This window comes from Paramisgurnus dabryanus, chromosome 3 (assembly GCF_030506205.2).
Source record: "Paramisgurnus dabryanus chromosome 3, PD_genome_1.1, whole genome shotgun sequence".
Taxonomy (NCBI): domain Eukaryota; kingdom Metazoa; phylum Chordata; class Actinopteri; order Cypriniformes; family Cobitidae; genus Paramisgurnus; species Paramisgurnus dabryanus.
In genome coordinates, this window is record NC_133339.1 from 28,875,026 (window position 1) to 28,886,491 (window position 11,466).

General features: G+C 38.9%; 1 protein-coding gene across 3 annotated transcripts in view; it reads right to left on the reverse strand.

Moving 5' to 3' along the window:
• The window catches only part of rarab (retinoic acid receptor, alpha b), a 104,485-nt gene extending 93,259 nt beyond the window's left edge, over positions 1 to 11,226 (reverse strand). For 2 of the 3 annotated variants that reach the window (XM_065276966.2, XM_065276951.2), the window contains exon 1: positions 10,955 to 11,226. The gene's annotated coding sequence lies outside the window, so the exon portion shown is untranslated. Of the gene's footprint in view, positions 1 to 10,906; positions 10,935 to 10,954 lie in introns of those variants that run through there. The other variant, XM_065276959.2, reaches the window with a different exon arrangement.
• Between the last annotated feature and the right edge of the window lie 240 nt (positions 11,227 to 11,466).

The window sequence follows — 11,466 nt, forward strand, 5'->3', positions numbered from 1 at the left end:
AGTACGCAAACACACACACAAAATTTGAACACACACAGGTGAATTCGTAGACCACACACTCCACTTCTGGCGTACTTCATTAGATTTGGTGTGCGCCAAGATAAGCAGCCGAGTAAGGGCTGACACCAAACTACGGGGAAGAATGAAGGTTTTTCCAAGCTTTCTGCAAGTGGAGAGAGAGAGAGCTCCTGAACTGTACTGATACTGTAATCATCATATTTTTTAATATTATAAAGTATGGCTTTTGATTAACCAGCTAAAAAGTCACTTTTAAGCATTAGTCTCAAACCCTGTTTCCCATTTGGATTTAGATACAAGTTGCACCTAGGAAAATTTGCTTAAGCAGCCACTTTAAGTGTCCGTCTGTTTATGCTCCATATTTTTCCCAGATTAACATGGAAATTCTGATGTAATTCCAAAATGTTTCTTTTCTTTTTTTAAACAGATGCACTAATGGTAGATCTGTCATTCAGGCTGCATACTGATCAGTTTTAAAAGTATGTAGTTATGCACATTCCCAGTTTAAGATTGACATTTTCTCAGTCTTATTAAGTACAAAAGAAAGCGGTGTGAGGTCAGAATGACCAAAGAGCAGATGGCTAACAGACTTATTGAAGGTCAAAAGCACAGTGTGACAAACAAAGCATGAACTGAAGAATTTTAAGCAGCTCTTTTTACTTTGTGTGCAGAGCCTAGCACACTGGGAATACAGTAAGGTAGCGTGCACACCAAAGCGTTTATGTCGGCGTATGTTTTCAATTGTTTCCAACGGAAGCGTCGCGCTTTTCAAAAACACCAGCGGTTGGCAGGTTTTGTCCATGTTGAGCGCCGGCACTCACGTTTTTTCCACATCCAGTAAAAAAGTGAAGAATACTTGGGCCTTTAACTGTAGAGTTGCTGGGGTTTGACAATAATAAACACACTTCACCTGGGATCAACCAAACAGTTAATGTGTAGAAGCCAGCAACTCTTCAGATCAAACATTATGTTGAGAATTTAAGTAGGATATCCAGTACACATGCACACACATCAATATCTGCAATGAAAGGAAGGGATCTTCCAGAGGAAAGGCAACTAAGTTTTCCTAAAAAGGGGAAGTCCCTGATATAACAGAAGCAACGGGTGCGCTTAACACCTCTAAAATGGCTGCCAAGATCCCAGGCGTCTCCTCAGAGCCACTTCCTGTGCTGGTGCCAGTGGTGTGGCGGTACTTCCTGTTCCAGACTTTGCTCCACAGGATATCCTCAGTCTCTGGTATCATCAGACCTCACGTGAGGAACCTGTCTAACCTTAACTTCACTTGTAAAGGAACACTGTTCCTTTAGTCATTTTATTTTACCAGGTGTGGAAATATACGGTCAGTCAAAAATGCCAGTACATTGTTAGAAAAAAATTGACAAAATATGTACCCCAGGTGTCACTGGGGGAGGAGTAGCTGGACTACCCTTTAAAAATGTCCTAATATAATCCATTAGGGACAAATCGGTAGACATTTTGTACCTTGTAGTCTTTAGGTGCAAATTTGTACTTTCAAAAGGGTAAAGACCCAGTGACATGTGGGGTACATAATTTTGATAATTTTTTCTGAGATTATATGATCAGGCTTCCTGAAGACTACAAACACTTCAAACTAGGGCTGCAAAACGATTAATCATGACTAATTGTTTGCAGAAGAATAGTTTTTGTTTACATCATATATGTATGTGTATCGTGTATAATAATTATGTATATATAAATACACACAAATGCATATTATATTAAGAAGAAATCTATTTATATATTAAGTATTTGAAGAGTTTCATTCCGAAATGAATTTGGAAATCAGTATTGTATCTGGTCAGTATTTAAAATTCTTAGTAAATTCTTCATTTTACTCAAAATCCGATATCCGCCGATATCTTTTCTCCATTTCTTCCCAAAACGCGATAAACGCCAATCCTTCTTATCTGCAGAATGCGATAAATCCGCTCAACATATCACAGCGCACCATTCCACGCATTGTAAACAATAATGGTGGCGCTGAATACACACGAAATCCTAGTTTTCCTCATATACTTTGTACTTCGTGATCAACATACAAACAAAAACAAAATAATAATTTTGATGGCATTGATAAACCTTTTGTGGTTTTCTGGCGGGGAAGAAACGTAAGCCATCAAAATCGAATAATTTACGTGAGAGGCACTCGGGCCGGCTGTTGCGTGTTCTCACATGACAGCATCAAGCTTCTGTCATGCTAACACCAGAGGATCTTATGAATACATTTTCATTATTCTACGTGAAGTCAACAAAAATTGAGCATTACCAAAACATTTTACAAAGTTCAGCGACGGTGTCCCAAGGATGACAGCAGCAATGACAGTGGTTTTAATATGACAAAGTTAATGTTTTGATTAATGCCATTAATGTTTTTTTTATCAGTGTATACCACTAGTCAACTAAATGAATATAACATGGCAAAGATGAATACACATTTATATACGGATTCAATAGATTTATAGCATTTAAAAAATTAACCAATCCATGTCAATTGCATTTTGCGTAAAAAAATAATCAGTTTTTATAATAAATCTTAAAAATCAAATTATGGATTCAAATGTTTTATGTTATTATAACCTAAAGATGCTATGTGAAAGTTTGTAACAGAAAATAATGGTTTATATCTTGTCACTTTCTTGGTATAGAAAACATATTTTTACCAAAATAGATTTATTGCATTTTGGAACCAAAATCATCATTTACAACTACATATAATATAAATTATATACAACTATAGAATGTATACACACATGTAAATATTTCTCAAATATATATTTGCAGTGTGTATTTATATATAAATAATTATTATACACAGTGAGTACATACATATATGATATATACAAAAACATTAATTCTGCAAATGATTAGTCGCAATCGTTTTGCAGCCTTACTTCAAACTTCATTCTTGATTTAGATTCAGGTCCAAACAGGAAGGATGTGGTTAGTATAATTTACACCTCAATTATAAACTTTTATAAAATGCAAGGAACCAAAGCATATTGCATCAAGAATTTATAGGAATGTAAACAAAAATAGCAGCAAAGATGACATAACCAGATGTCCATGCGCATAGTACAGCAGCCCAACCACTAAAATGATGATGCATACAATTCAAATATCACAAATTTTAGGTTGGAGGGATAAGAGCTTTTACACCTTCCAAACAATTTTGTTTAAAATATATTTGTTAAAATATACAGCACATCACATTGGCTCCCAATCCAAGCACATTTTTCTTTGTTTTAAAGTTACAAGATGAGTAAAAAATGACATCTTTGGTAATCTGTGGACAGCATGCTAGAGATGCTCTCAATAGAGTATAACTTGTTGTAAACCCCGAGCATTCCTTTAAAGCAACTGTTTTCTTTTAATAGGCTCATTCAGACTTGGCTTTCATTAATGAACATCACTGGTTTCTTCATTGAATCCATCAGGTCAAACAGGACTGAATAATAAATACCAAGCACATTTTAGACCATGAGGATGTCCTTACAGCACAAAACACATTAAAGCACTTCCTTTTGCTTTATTCAATACAGTTCCAAGACATCAAGATCAAACATAATGATCATGAGTGCACAGAAACAGCCTAGATAGAAGTACTCTCACAGCTCATATGGGATCTATTGTAGGAAATTCTGCTCCATTGTCATGGTAATCCACCACATGACCTCGCTTTTCAAGGTCAGCAGAGTGTATGAGAAAACACTAGTGTACCCATCCATTTAAGAAATGGAGAATAGTGGAATAATACATCACATCATAGTACATTAGATTGAACGCTTGCTCAGCCACCTGTTAAGTCCTGCCTTTAAAAGGGAGCATATCTCTCTGTTTAACCTCACTCAATAAATTGTTTGAAAAGTCTGGATTATTATTTCAATAGGTCCCGCACAAGTTCACACAAGGATCTTTGCATAGTAAACAGGTGTAGTTTGTTACATTTTATGCTAGAAAGACAACAGAAATGTTACAAATACTTCTGCCTTTATTATATTTTGAAGATGCTTGCAGTTTTGTAATAGCACTTTGATGTTTTCTTATACATTGATAATAAGCCAAGCATTTCACATACTATACTTTTGGGGGCTACAGTACATTTGCATATTGAGATAAAATGTTTCCAAAGTAGACTATAAAACACACTTCTGCAATCCAAGCACCCTTTTATATAAGCCACTGGGATACCAGATGACAAAAGAGAGAGAAAATCCTACTTAACGTACTTCATACATTGATTCCAGCAAACACACACTCAGATATTCAACTGATGTCACAAATGTGAGTAAGTAGGTGAGTTTGGATTGGTAGCATGGAAAAAACTGATCTACGTATGGGCCTGTTTCACTTCAGTTACCCAAAAGCCTTTATACATCCGCCAATCAAAACAATTAGGTTTTGTGGTCACTTCAGAAAGGCGGTTAAATTTGGTTTCCACTCACATTTATTAAAGGGTACATCACATGAAACCTCAATGATTCAGTTGAAAATCTGTGTGAAACTGGCTAAAATCCTTACTGTAATCCCAAATCACCTTTTTGCTAAATAATTTTAGTCATATTTTAACAAAGAACACTGTGTTATTGAAGCCTGATCAAGCGTTTTTGCTTTTCGCTAAGTGGGCATGTAGCATGTAGACTCTTGTCGAACTAAACTGCCATGTATTCTTGTACTTAGCCACCCATTGATTTCTGAGGTTTCAGCGGTTTCTAGCTGCAAACTTGGCATCAGCAAACAAGCTTCAGCCCCAATGTACATTTACGAAACAACGAAAAAGGAATGCAAAGGAGGAATGAAGCTAAAAGCATTTTACATGCTCATAATGGGGGAAGGAGGGAGGTCTGCCATGGCTGTGTTAAAACTTAGAGAACCAGTGTCCATGGTGCACTAGGGGCCATAAATCAAGAGCGAGGGAACCAGCTCGGTGACACTTCTGTTCCAGATTTACACGCGTTATCTGGGATTTTACGAGCGCATTGAGCAAGGAGAGGAGCCTTTGAACTGTTGTGTCATGCCGCGAGAAGGTTCAAAGACTCACGGGGGAGATGTGAGGAGGCCCACTGTCATGCACCTCCAAAGATTAGTGGATCCGCCTGACATGTTCCAACAGATTTTCCACCTTTTCCATATCTGAACACAGGCCACACAGCCGATTATGGACTAATATAACAACAACAATGCTGATGTTTTCTAACACAACAACACAAGTTTCAGTGTCTTTGTGTCTAAAGACCGAAGTATGGTCCATTTTTTGTGTGTGCCCGAGGGTCCCCGGGCCTGTCAGCCCGAGGCTATTGTGCCTTGCAGTCGGGCTATTAAAATGCATCTCCGCCCTGCCTGTCGGGCTATCTTGACTTAAAGGGATAAATATATAAAATATATTTAAATGCTTATGCATTCTCTGACAAATTTGGATGGGTAATTATGGTGTATGTGATTCAGGAATCGGGTATTTAAATTGCGTTCGAACACATGCTCGTGCTTTACTTTCACTTACTTTCGGGATCACGCAAATCCGCAAACTGTACAGGAAGCAAGCAGTACTGATTTGTCATTGATGATCTTCTCAGTCCTGTCAGTCATTACTATCCTCACGTAAAAATGAAATCTCCCGCAGCAAGCTTTAAAGTGATATAGATGTGCAGTAGTGAAGAGAATTACGAAAAAGGCTACAGTATATGTGCAGAACTCGCTCTTAAAGCGACAGTAGCCCCTATTTTTCTGACCGAAAAATTATCCAATCTGTAATTAAAAAACATTGTATGATTTAAACTGAGAGTTTTGTGACCAATTGAACCACTATTAAATGGTGAGAATATGCAGTGTGGAGAAGAGCAGGAACAATTGGCTTGCATGTAAATCAAATTTGTTGTTTGTTAAAAAACAAAAACAAGAGAGCAAAGATTGTGGTCAGTGGCCTATAGGCTTTGTATTGGAAAAATTTGGCCCGTGGTGAAAACTAATTGAGGAACCGTGCTATGCCCACAACGTCGAGTGGCATTTTATTTTTGATGGCTTCAGTTAATATTTCAGATTCAGGGTCAGAAGTTAATAGATATTTCAGTTGGTTAGAAGCGAATATTTGTATCCATGATTGTAATTTCATTATTTTATGTGCACTGTAAAAAAATACTTTGCTGCCTTAATTTTTTTGTTAAATCAACTCCGATTTACAAGTCATGTCAACAAAGATGAGTTGTCACAACTTATAAAATATAGTTGAGAAAAGTCAACTTAATTTTATAAGTTATAACAACTCAACTGTAGTTAGAACAACTCATCTCTAGTCAAGATAAATAATAGTAAGTTGAAATGACTTCAGAGTTGATTCAAAAAATTTTTTAAGGCAGCAAAGTATTTTTTACCGTGTGTTATTTGTGTTTTGATAGATGTTTTGTCTCAATATTCTACTAAAGTAAGTTTTTTTATATATTCAGGCTACTTGCATTTATTTTGGGCTACCAAAAACTCAAGATTGCCTGCCCGAAGGCCTACCAGGGATTTTGACATTATGCGGGCCCTGGGTCCACATACAGTACGCGTGATGTCATTTTTGTTATCAGAAGAGCTAAGATTATTAACTGTCATTTAATCGCTCAAGATGAATTTTATGCCAGGAGTAAACGGGGCCTAAGGACGCTTTGGTCGAAATTCAGCTAGCAAAGCAAGAAACTGTTGCATTTCGGTTAAAAATGGCTCCCTGCAGAGTAATACAAACCAATAAAATTCTTTCAGTATAAAAGAAACATTCACACCTGAAGGACTATTCTGGCTTTCTCTTTCTTTCTGGAAAGAAAGCCTGGAAAAGGTACTCACGCTTCCAGGTACAATACTGATCTGGAATACATATTAGCTGTGTGGCAAAATCATTTAGTACATTTAAAATGTGGTAGGTCTTTGAGTAATTTTATACCGATGGCTTACCTCCAGCGTGAAATTTATAATTTGCCCTCATTTGGTCATGCACACAGACAGACAGATCACCTAGAAAAATCAGATAAACAATTCATAAGTGTGTCACTTTCCATGAATTGTTTCCACTGCCTGGACCTGTTAGCCTCAACATATCACATGATCTCATTTTATCCATTACTCCAACCCTCCCTTCATTCTTATAGGGAGGCCGAGTTACTTGAATCATGAAATCCTTCGATATTAAAAATGCACCTTTTACTGTCTCTAAGAACTTTCTCTGAATACTCAAAGTGCTCCTCCCTTAAGTAGGATAGGACAAAGCGATGCTCACTTCTAAATGGATCTACCCTAAAAAAAATCTCCATTTGAGTGGCAAAAGTATAACCATGCAAACAACCTTGCCTTTTTAAACAACATGCATGATATCATTTATGTAGATCCCAAACAGATCCTTTACTTTTTATTGCACCAAAACTGTTTGTGGATTACCGAAATAATTAAATATCCCCAACAGCCACTGATCTTGAGATACAATAGGTGGCGGTGCAGCAAAGCTATTATATGTGTGACTCTGATGCATGTGGAACTAAAGATAAACCGAAATCACCACCAGATATACTCTCATCCATCCACTCTGCACGGTCAACTACACCAGTGGTTCCCAAACTTTTTCAGCGTGCGGCCCCCCTTGTGTACAGTGCATTTTTTCGCGGCCCCCCGAAAGAGAATGTATGACAAAAACAGTTTTAAAATGTAATATTTTAATTAAACAAAACATATAAAATTATACCTAGTAGTGCTGTTGGTTAGTTGGCTTATTATTTTTTAGGTTTAATTCCACAGAATTCATGATAAATTAATGTATTTTATAAAATGTCATAAAACTGGGGCCCCCCTGGCACCATCTCGCGGCCCCCCTTGGGGCCCCGGCCCCCAGTTTGAAAACCACTGAACTACACAACACCTTTAAATTTTTAAGTTTTTCTCTCTCTCACTGTGGTTTGGGGGGTAACCATTCAGACAGAGCCCATTAACACTGGCCTTTAAATAATGACAGAGACCCAGCGCCATGGCTGGCACACTGTCATAGTGAAGAGAGCAGACCAGCCCGGCTTGTTTAATTTACCTCCACCCATCTGTTTTCGGCGGCAGAGCAACTTAGTTCTCCATCTTCAACATCACGCTCAGTATGCATGCCTACATTAAAAACATGCCTGAAAATCCAGTCCTATTGTGATTATATCAAATGCCAAATTTTAGTATATATCAAATACAAATACAAAGCATGTGAGTCATGGACTGTGAGCCGTTGTTTGTCTTGAGATCATTCCGGTCATTAGAATTGAGCTTGCGTCTACAGTTTGGGTTGACCAAAACTGCTTGTGATGTTGCTCACCAGGCGACCAGGTCCAAAACAAAGATACACTGCTTAGTGAAAATCATGTTTTACAAAGGAAATCATGACTGACAGGAAATAAACACACCCACTTCCTGCTTCTCGTTCTGAAGCTTTAGTCATCAATGTCTTGTCTATGTGTGGAGATGTTTTAGGCATGTGAGCTAAGTCTGGGTGGCCTTTTTAATCCAAATATACAACCGGATGGGCAGACAAAACATCTTTTACACATTTACCAGGACAGAATCGGAGAAGGGGAAAGGCAATCTAAAGTCAAGGGGTACAGACTGCTCTGAGACACTAGGTGACACTTGTCAGGAGATGATGAGGTTACAGGAAAACTGTGGAAAGTGGCAGGTGGGTAGCAAAATAAATAAAAAATGGAAAGTGAAAAAAATGCTGACAAATGTCAAAGTGTCACGAGTGCACATGAGCATAAACAGAGACAAAGCCACTGACGGAGAGCTAGCAGACAGGTTGCGTGTTTACCCAACAGAGAGTGAAAGTCAGTCTAAAAAACAGTGAGGTGAAATATCCCGTTAAAAGAAAGGTCAGTGATATTCCCTGTCCTTACGTGACACAGTGAAAAATCACAATCTTTGTAATTCCAGTAAAATTCACTTCAGACGCACCACAGTTTAGCTGTTTGCATCGCAAGCGTGTGGCAGGTCTAATGAGGCTCGAACACTGACGGCCGATTCTCGCAAGGCTGGTTGTTTTGGCAGCGAGATGGAGAATTACCTGAATGAGTCCCAAGAAGATGAAAGAAGGGAGGAACTGCAGCCAGAGAGAAGAAAAGAGAAAGAAAGATGCCAAATGCACAGTGGTACATTGCGTACAGAGCTGAGCACCTGGCATAAACAAACATCACACATGTATGCACAACTTGTGTAAGAAAACTACAACAAATCAATAAGAAGACTCAAAGCAAACAACCTATTTTAATGTTACTGTCTCACTCTGTGTTTATGCCAACCGATATCTGCTTCTATTGTTGTATGACCTCCTTATTTTGCCATGTGATTATGTATGGAGGTCAAAGCCTTTTTATCTGATTGGCAAGAAATGTATTTCGAAAGATTGATGTGACTAATGCAGGATTAAAGAGATAAGTCAGCAAAAATGAAAATTGTGTAATAAATATTTCAAAACAGACAGGTTTAGCTGCTGTAAAGTTAGTATTGACATATTCAAAACTAAGCCTTTAAGTAGCGTGTGGGAAAATATAGCAAGATTAGCATTAACAACAACCAATAACATCTTGAATCGGTTTGTTTGGAAGTGTGCTTATTGAGACTTTTAGAGTTGACAGCATGTCCCTTGTTCATCCATACTTTAAATCAAATCAGTACCGAAATACTTAAAGGCCAGAATATATAATACAAAGCATCAGTTTCATCTATAAGACAGCTGTATTTTACTCAAATATAAAGTAATTTAGTTGATGGGTTCACCAACATTCTCCATCTAATAATCACATCCATCAATCTACATTATTGCAGAACAATTGGAAATGATGAACGAGTATGCCACAATCCATCTATTGGACAAAAGGGAAGAAAACCAGAGAAACAGATCGAGCAAAACAGTGTTACACAGTCATGTGCAGCGGTGAGAGCATGCTAAAACATTTCTAAATGGCAACGAGGGCAGAATCGGATAGTGCCCTGATTCAGTCAGCTTTGTGTTCCCCACCCTGCTATTTTGGAATGACAGAGAACATTAGAGAGCCATGATGGAAAGTTTGAGACAAAATACCGCAGGACGTGATACTGTGAGCGTCCACATGCTTTCACCAGCAAAAAAATCCAAATGTCAAACTCAGTGGCATGTGTCTCAGCAGACCACGGGCATGTCAGTGGCAGCTCGCTTTGAGGAAGCAAATATCAAGCGATATACCCTTTCCTCTTTCTATTGCAGACAGATGGTCTAGAAACTTCCCATTTAACTGTAGAAACAGAACTAATCCAAAAACACCTTGCAGTTACTATTGCAGCACTACTGGCAGCACAACCCACTTACCGTATTAATTTTATGTTAGCTGGGCTGCCTCAGACAATGCACTTAAACAGAAGCGCATGGTTAATCCAAGCTGGACATCAATTATTACAGAGGCATTTGTTGCATGAATGAGTTGACCCATTTAAATTTATATGGCACACAAAAACATAAATGCGGGCTCATTTGTAAAAGCATTTGCTAGCTGAACAAATGTAAACCATGCTGCTACATGATGAGGGAAAACGCGTGAAACAGTACCACATATAACGTTATCTCATACAAGACATTCAACGCAGTGTAGACCTGCAGCAAAAGCTTTCAATGAAACACATTACATTCAACTGAGAGAACAATACATCGCATGTTATACTCAGCTACAGACCGGTCGTTATTACCCCGGTATGTGGTGTCGATAAAGCTCATCGGACAGCTTTACAGTTAAGTAGCACACCGCATCTGAGTGAGGACAGACGCGGCTATTCACTGCTGCCGATCTGTCAATACGCTATCTATCGCTTACTTACTGGCAGGAGCGAATAGTTGAAATTTGGTTACCTGTCAGCTTTGCAATTGTATTGTCACGTAAATAGAGAGCGCCTGTACCTGTTGACTCCTCCCACTGTTGTGTTGATCGGTAGAAGTTCAACCCCCGCAGATGGTTTAATTTCTCTCGTAAATATCGTTCGCCGCAGCCGGTAAACCGAGAGAAGGCGTGAGTGAATTTGGCTTGGGCGGGTGGCGAGTCGCTCCGCCGACAGTTTAGCGAAGCGAGGGAACTGATGTAGTCTGTAGCCACGGGGCGGCAGAGGAATGATGCGCTGCACGCAACAGAGAAGCAGCCATTGCGGTCACGTGTGAGCGGGTGAAACCGAACACGGCCAGCCTACCGTCTCCTCCCATCATTCATTTCCGCGGTGTCACTTCAGGGCACCATAACACTGAACATGAGGTTGGTCGACCTCATGCGGCGCTGCGCAGTCTAATCGGCGTATGACAGCAACGTACCGCGAGAGCGAGTCAGAGAGTGCCCCTCTCAAGGTACTTGATGTCATAAACCATTCGGTCTGCGCAGCGCCATATAAAGTTGTACATACCTATTAGGTCAGCTGCTGCCT